The 5,747-nt window shown below is 44.4% G+C and overlaps 1 pseudogene; it reads left to right on the top strand.

Moving 5' to 3' along the window:
• The window catches only part of LOC102751377, a 9,681-nt pseudogene that overhangs the window by 836 nt on the left and 3,098 nt on the right, over positions 1-5,747 (top strand).

The following is a 5,747-nucleotide window of genomic DNA, read 5'->3' as shown; positions in this document are numbered from 1 at the left end:
TGGAGACTTCAGCATATCTTTTTGGGGGACAAATTCAACCCACCACAGGTGGCTACAGCCAAGGGCACCCCAACTCTTCCTCAGAGCCCCTGAATGCATCCGGGAGCATTTTATCATTCACCTGCCAAACCCTGAGGAGAGCTAGGAAGCCAGGCTAGAGGGTGGGAGGAGGAGGAGGAGGAGGAGGAGAAGGAGGAAAAGAAGCTGGACCTGATCCCTACCCTCTCAGGTGGTGCAACTGAATGAGAATGGCAGGTGCAAGCCTGAGAAAGCCATGGAGGACTTATTTGAGGACAAAGCTTTTGAAAGAAATTATGCACAAGGAGATTGTAGTCCTGAGAATCCTTAATGTCTTAACCTCTCACAGTTGGCAGTATTGCTCTGCGTTCCAACATGGCTCCTTCTACAGTGATACAGTGATTGAGTTGAAAGTGGCAGGTAATGGTCACATTTATCCCCTTGACACCCCACAGAGGTGAGTTTGTTCTGGGATAAACTCCTTCCTCTGATCCAATTTTCCTGTGAAATATAAAGAAGTCATAGAGAAAAGGAGATGGCCATTAGGTCTACTTACCCCATCATCCATATATCACTGGGGCTAAATAAAATATATAAAAGGGACTCATCGTGGAAGTAAAGAAATAGTCAGGGGTCATTTGTGTTGGAACCCTTTCTATCCCAGGATTCTAGGTCCAATTCTTTGTTTCCAAGATTTGTTCAAAGTCTCAGTTTCCTCTTCTGCACACTGAGGGCTACCCAGCAGCAACAACTCTTCAGAAGCAGGGGAGGTATATATGAGTGCAGGGAAATTAGTTTAAGACCTGAATTCTCTCGCTTCTTCCTCCCAGTTCTTGGCTCACATCATCCGATCCATGTGGAAGTCACTGAGTCTAGACAAATGCAAGTGGTGTGCAAGTCAGAGGGCTGGTTCCCTCAGCCAAAGGTTCAGTGGATGGACTTTTGAGGGAGGAGAAATTGCAGCTGAGCCTGAGACTCACTCCTAGGACAAAAGTGACTTGTTCCATGTAACAACATCACTGTTACTCAGAGAAACTTTTCAGAAGAATCTGACATGTTCTGTCTGGAACCCAGTGCTAAATGAGAAAAAAAAGAATAATTCTCCATAGCAAATAAGTTTTCTCTCTCCCTTCACTCTGCCCAAAATGGGATTGATGCTCACACTCCATGGTGGAGCACATAAGCTTGTCCTGCTCTCTTCCTCACACCCACACCAGTCTCACTGCCAGAATCAACTTCCCTCTTTTTCTAACTTCTCCCATCCTTTATGGGATCCAAACATTAGCATTCTTCACCAAAAACTACATACTTTCAGACTTTGTCTTTACTTGCCCTCCAAAGGGCCAGTCTTTCCTGCATCCTATTTATAATGTTTTTCCTCAGATTTTCATACTGTCATTCTCCCTCTGTCTAGATGATCTATTGCAAAAATATGAGCAAATGCAGATTGACTAAATGTTTGGCTACAATATTCATCTATTCTATGGCTGCATTTCTCTAGTAAATCTTGATTATCCTTTTTAGCCTTTTTCCACATATAATTTTTGTATGGTTTCTATGCCAGTCTTACTGTCTTATGCATTATTACATGCATTGAATTTTCCTGGGCCAGCTATTTCTACAAGTTTCTTGTGAGGCAAGGAGAATAGCTGATTCAGTCTTCCAGAATAGCTGATTCTCATATCTAACTGCTGCTACAGAAACAGGTTTCTTCCTACCAATATGGCTTAGTGTGTGTGAATATTTTCATATCCTGTGCCCTCTGCTTCTCTAAATAAAAACGGGCCTAGAATATACACCTCAGCTCCTGAACCATTTGTAACAAAGAAGCACATAGCTTTTGCTCTTCAAGGTCTGTTTCTCATCCTCAGTAAGGATATCATTGCTAGTGCTTTCTGATATCTGCCATTGCATGCTCTACTCACCATTCTCCACACCTCTCTTCACTTTCTCCCACAGAGCCTCTATGTGCCCATAACTACTTTCAGCAGCCTTTACACCTATTTTAATGTCTGGTATTTACAGTTGGTTTTTTGGTGTGGTTTGGGAAGTTCTTTTTCTGCTGGTATTGTATACCTAAGTAGAGAAGGGGAACACACTGGCTTATGCAGCCATATTCAGATTGGAAATATAACAGTTTGAATTGAAGTCAGATGTGGGGCAATTCTTGGTGATGACAAGTCCAAAATGGCCATGAGAGCCAGTGGAGGAAAGTGGAGTCATCATGAAGACCTACGTCATTTGCCATCTCTCTAGCTCTCAAACTTCATCCCAGTTTATCTTCCTCTCTCCCTTACTGAGCTCTGAATACGCTGGCTTTGACCAGGCATTAGGCTTTTTCTTACATTGGACCTTCATATTTGCTCCCTCCTCTTGCTGGAATACTCCATTCTGGCCTTTTCTTAGGAGAATTTATTTAGTAACTCCTACCTCCAAATCTACCTGTCCAGACCTATCAAAGCCTCCGCTGAAGTAAGTGCTTTTCATCTAGGAACCTTATTCTTAGAAGGAGGTGAAAATAAAAGCGCAATGAAAATAATGTTTATCTCCCAGTACCATAACCTAATTTCAAAGAGAAAGTCAGAGGAAACTAACATACAGAAAGGGAATAAGACTTGTCTATGATAATTTGTCCATTTAAACCAGGTGTAGCTGAGCAACAAACATTCACCATACTCAACGTCTTAGTCTCCTACCCTAGAACTATAGGCAGAAAGAGGGAATTTATGGGAAAAAATTAGGGAGCTAGAGAGAGCGCAAATTATGTAGATATTCACTGTGACTCCATTTTTCTCCACTCGCTGTCATGGCCATTTCTAGAATTACCTGATATCTGAGTTACATTTAAATTTTTAAATTTCCAATATGAATATGGTTACAAAAGTAATTGTGTTTGCCAAGAACATTGTACCCCATTTCTATCTGGTAGTTTTTCACTTATTCTCTCTATTCTTCATCTGAAAAATACTACTTACTCTCTAGTCTTGGATTAAATATTACGTCCATGAGCATTTCTTTTAACATGCATCTGCCTGAATTAGATTCAGCATTATTCTCTTTTGTGTACTTTTATCTTTTTATAATATTGATACTAAAATGATGCAATTGTACATATAATTCCTATTTTTGCATTCATATTTATTGTAAATGTCACTCAGTTTACAGTAAGTTTACTGGGGATGGGAAGCATGATTTTTTTAAAAATATATTTTATTGAACTTTTACAGAGAGGAAGGGAGAGAGATAGAGAGCCAGAAACATCGATGAGAGAGAAACATCGATCAGCTGCCTCCTGCACATCCCCTACTGGGGATGTGCCCGCAACCCAAGTACATGCCCTTGACCGGAATCGAACCTGGGACCTTTCAGTCCGCAGGCTGACGCTCTATCCACTGAGCCAAACCGGTTTCGGCGGGAAGCATGATTTTTTAAAATCACTCTAAACACACTACCTAATATAGTACAGCGAACAAAGAAAGCATTCAATAAACATTTGTTGTTTAAGAGTTCAGTAACAAGGAAGGCAAGGGTTTGGAATGGCTTGTCCATTTGAACAGTGATGTCACAAGGATAATGACCTACCCGGGCTTGGAGGGTGTCATAGAAGACAGGGCCTCGTGCATCAACAAATGGGGAGCGTGACCATGAGACCAGGCATGGGAAAATAAAGGATAGTGCATCAAACAAGGCTTAAAAGGGAAAATTTTTATATAATCAACTTTTAAGTATTGGTGCAGGCTACTCACCCTCATTCACCCTCTAATCTAAATAAATTGCCCACTGTTCCAAATACCCACAACCCAACCAATTACTCTGGATCCTTTGCACATGCCCTGGAGCCCTCCAATGGTCCTAATTGTACACCGGTGGGTCCCTTGGCTTGGCCTGCGAGGATCAGGCAAACACCAGCTCTCCAACATCCCCCAAGGGGTCCCAGATTGCGAGATGACACAGGCCAGGCTGAGGGACCCACCGGTGCATGGATCCATGCACAGGGACTGTAGTACATTAACTAATGTTATATTTTAGGCATTGTGAAAAGATAGATAGGACGCTTGCCCTCATGGAGCTTTTAGTCCAACAATTACTCTATCCTTCCTTTGTTTTTGTTTTTAGATAAAATCTATTATGACATTGAACTAACCACATGGGAACTATTCCCTTTGAAATCTGCCTCCTCTACTAGCCTGTGATGACCATGAAGGTAAAAGTCAGGTAAGTACTAATGGCTTCATGTGCTAGCCCAATATCTCATTCCTGATAGAGACTTTGCTGGACCCTCCTTAAGTTTACACGATCCTGTTTCTTCCCTCCTGGCAAAATTTGAGGCAGGAGGAGCCCTAGAATGAAGGCAATGGAGGCTTAGGTAGGGAAACACTTCTGTGTCCAGTACAATTTATGGATCAGGAAAATGTTGATATATGACACTAAAATAAGTCCAAATATTATGCCACCAAACAGAGCTAAATGATTGATAAGGGCTCAAGAGAGGAATTTCAAGATGGTGGCAGAGTAGGTGCATCTTTCTCGCACTTCTTCCCAGAACCAAACTAGACATACAACTAAACTGGGCAACATTCACCCTGAATTTCCAAATGAAGACTAGCTAAAAAGACTTTTGAATAAGGACGAGCAGAAACCACCTGGAGACTGCCAGGAAGGGCATAGTCACACCAGGGCTGGCCCTGCTTCCACAGGCGGCAGGTCGAGGGTGCAGAGGTACAGAGGTATATCTCCCTGTGGTGGAGGAGGTTGGAGTTGTGGGGGTCGGGGAGGAGTTGAGGGGAGAGGGTGTATGGTGGGGGAAGGAGAGTGGGATGGTTGAGGGCTTTGAAGAGTAGAGTTGGGGGTTTCCCCCTGAGAAGAATGAGGCCTGAACCCCAGGCTGTGATCCCCATCCTGGAGCACCAGATGTGGGAACAGCCACTCACATAGCATCCAGAGGTGAAATGCTACTACAGGGCCACTATTGGCCAGGGAAATACAAAGCCTGCAGGACAATGCCACTTTTTGTTTTAAAAGACCAGATACAGGATTTTCTTTTGCAGCCACTCACTCTGAGCTTCAGTGGAGGGAGGGCGGTGTGGACCAGAGTCACCTGACGAGAGTCTGGGGTGAGAGTCATTGAAGAGAGACATAGGAGAGCAGCAGCCAAAATACCTGTGCTCAGTTTCCCCCACCCAATAACACAACAGCCATTTATCCTGAGAGGCACAGGCCCCTCCCAGCAGCAGCCTGGGGAAAAGCAACTACCCTGCCCTCTGGGATATAGTTCATCCCACCCTCTGGAATCCTGCTGGCCCCACCTTGCATCTTGACTCCACCTTGCATGAGGAGTCAGCAGCAGAGGCCAGGCCTATGGGTCTGGGCAGTCTTAAGGGACATCAGTGACTGCCTGTGGGGAGGGGCCATTCCCCCTCCTTTCCCAGGAATCTGACTGGTGCGTCCCCATCACAAAAGAGCTGATAGAAACTCCTGGCTCAGGCAGACCCCCCTGATGTGCCTATGAGGGGCTCTGCCCTGCCCAGTTCAGGGAAATATTCTACAATAGACGCAATCGTGTGGCTCTGGGATGGGGAAACACACCCACCCTCTTCCCTGAAGTCTAAGTGGCACCTTCCCCTCACAGGAGATACAGAAGTCCCATCCTTCCAATGCTGCCAATGCCCTTTCAGAAATAGCCTTTTCAGTGACTAAGTCTGACAGCTGGCAGGCAGGAGGAGGGGGGT

This window comes from Myotis davidii, unplaced genomic scaffold (assembly GCF_000327345.1).
Source record: "Myotis davidii unplaced genomic scaffold, ASM32734v1 scaffold4048, whole genome shotgun sequence".
Taxonomy (NCBI): Eukaryota; Metazoa; Chordata; class Mammalia; order Chiroptera; family Vespertilionidae; genus Myotis; species Myotis davidii.
The sequence above is the reverse complement of the archived record's forward strand: the minus strand, read 5'-3'. Positions and strand labels throughout refer to the sequence as shown.